This window comes from Mandrillus leucophaeus, unplaced genomic scaffold (assembly GCF_000951045.1).
Source record: "Mandrillus leucophaeus isolate KB7577 unplaced genomic scaffold, Mleu.le_1.0 Scaffold205, whole genome shotgun sequence".
Lineage (NCBI taxonomy): Eukaryota > Metazoa > Chordata > Mammalia > Primates > Cercopithecidae > Mandrillus > Mandrillus leucophaeus.
In genome coordinates this window covers 351,845-354,610 of record NW_012102088.1, presented here as the reverse complement: position 1 = coordinate 354,610, position 2,766 = coordinate 351,845, and positions in this window count along the sequence as shown.

The window sequence follows — 2,766 nt, the reverse complement described above, 5'->3', positions numbered from 1 at the left end:
GTGGTGCAATCTTGGCTCACCTCAAACTCTGCCTCCCGGGTTCATGCCATTCTCCTGCTTCAGCCTCCCGAGTAGCTGGGACTACGGGTGACTACCACCACACTTGGCTAATTTTTTTGTATTTTTAGTAGTGGCAGGGTTTCACCATATTAGCCAGGATGGTCTCGATCTCCTCACCTCATGATCTGCCCACCTCAGCCTCCCAAAGTGCTGGGATTACAAGTGTGAGCCACTGCGCCCAGCCTAATTTTGTATTTTTAGTGGAGATGGAGTTTCACCATGTTGACCAGGCTGGTCTCAAATTCCTCACCTCAAGTGATCCACCCACCTTGACTTCCCACAGTGTTGGGATCACAGGCGTGAGCCACCATGCCTGGTCGAGGAGAGACTTCTGAATCAAGTTAATTTCATCTGTGAGAAAACATGTACTGAGCAGAAAGTCTATGAATGTGAGGCTTTTGTCAATAGTATCCCCTCAAGACAAAACTCCATGAACATGTCTTAAGTGGAAGGGGCTTGAAGCATAATTTTGATTTACTTAATTATAGAAGAAATAACCTTTATCAATTTAATGGAGATGAAAAATCATTTGTTCAGTTATAACTCATCTTAAATGAAGCATGAAAAAATTCATACAAGGCAGAATGTAGTGAATGTGAGGAGCTATTCAGGCAGAAGTTATACCTAATTGGACATCAAATCATACATACTAAAGACAAACTCTGTGGATGCAATGAGTGTGAGAAACCCTTTACTGATTGCCCATCTTGTGCTAGACACATAAGAATCCACACAGGCCGGGCGCGGTGGCTCAAGCCTATAATCCCAGCACTTTGGGAGGCCGAGACAGGCGGATCACGAGGTCAGGAGTTCGAGACCATCCTGGCTAACACGGTGAAACCCCGTCTCTACTAAAAAATACAAAAAACTAGCCGGGTGGTGGTGGGCGCCTGTAGTCCCAGCTACTCGGGAGGCTGAGGCAGGAGAATGGCGTAAAAACCCGGGAGGCGGAGCTTGCAATGAGCTGAGATCCGGCCACTGCACTCCAGCCTGGGCGACACAGCGAGACTCCGTCTCAAAAAAAAAAAAAAAAAAGAATCCACACAGGTGAGGAACCCTAAGAATGCAGTCTCTGCCTGAAAGCCTGAAGCAGAAAAGCACGCCTCCTTATACAAGGGAAAATTCACACTGGGGAGAAACTTTATAATTATAGTCAATGTAGGAAAGGCTTTATTGATAGTTCATCTCTTTTTCAGCATATGAGAACTCATATGGGAGAGAAGCCCTATGAAGGCAATCAATGGGAAGAAGCCGTCAAATGCAGCTCAGCTTCCTTGCAGCATGACAGAACCGATACAGGAAAGAAAACCTGTGATTGTAAAGAATGTGATAAAGCAACAAGAAACAAGACCTCCCAGCTCATCCTACATCAAAAAACTGATTCTGGGGGAAGCCCTGTGAATGTACTGAACGTGGGAAGGCTTTTAGTGTGAGTTTTCCTCCTTAAGGCAACGTACTAGAACTCACACTGAAGAGACACCCGACAAACATAACACATGTGGAAAAGCATTCTGTTGCATGACTGACATTATTCAACACTAGGAAATCCATCGTGGAGAGAAACTGTTATGTCTCTAATGCACATGAGGAAGCCTTCCAAAATAGCTCAGCCGTTACTCGACTTGAGAGAACTCATACTGAAGAGAAGCCCTATACATTTAATAAGTGTGGAAAAGCCTTTGCTTACAGTTCATCCCTTAGTGAATGTGCAAGAACTCATATGGGCAAAAAATGTTGTGAATCAAGCCTTCAAAATTAGCTCAATATTTATTAGAAACTAAAGAGTTCATACTATATGTTAGTAATTTTTTTTTTTTGAGATGGAGTCTTGCTCTTGTCGCCCAGGCTGGAGTGCAATGGCATGATATCAACTCACTGCAACATCTGCCTCCCTGGTTCAAGTGATTCTCCTGCCTCAGCCTCCCAACTGGCTGGATTACAGGTGCCTACCACCATGTCCAGCTAATTTTTGTATTTTTAGTAGAGACAGGGTTTTGCCGTGTTGGCCAGGCTGGTCTTGAATACCTGATCTCAGGTGATCTGCCTGCCTTGGCCTCCCAAAGTGCTGGGATTACAGATGTGAGCCACCACACCCAGCCTATATATTAGTAATCTAATGAGCTTAATAGAACTTGTATATTTTCAAACTCTGTTATATTAGAAATTACTTTCTAGACCTAAAAGCCAACGTATTATTAAAGGTTTATGGAAAAAACTGGCTGGGTGCAGTGGCACACACCTGTAATCCTTGCACTTTGGGAGGCTGTGGTGGGCTGATCACTTGATCCCAGGAGTTCAAGACCAGCCTGGACAACATAGCAAAATCCCATCTCCACAAAAAATACAAAAAATTTAGGCAGACATGGTGGCATGTGCCTGTGGTCCCAAGTACTTGGGAGGTTGAGGTGAGAGGCTCACATGAGCCTGGGAGGTGGAGGTTGCAGTGAGCCATGATCATGCCACTGCACTCCAGCCTGGATGGCACAGCAAGACTGTCTCAAATAAATAAATAAATAAATAAATAAATAAATAAATAAAAGGCCAGGTGTGGTGGCTCATGCCTGTAATCCCAGCACTTTTGGAGGCTGAGGCTAATGGATCACGAGGTCAGGAGATCGAGACCATCCTGGCTAACATGGTGAAACCCTGTCTCTACTAAAAAATACAAAAAATTAGCCAGGCATGGTGGCAGGCACCTGTAGTCCC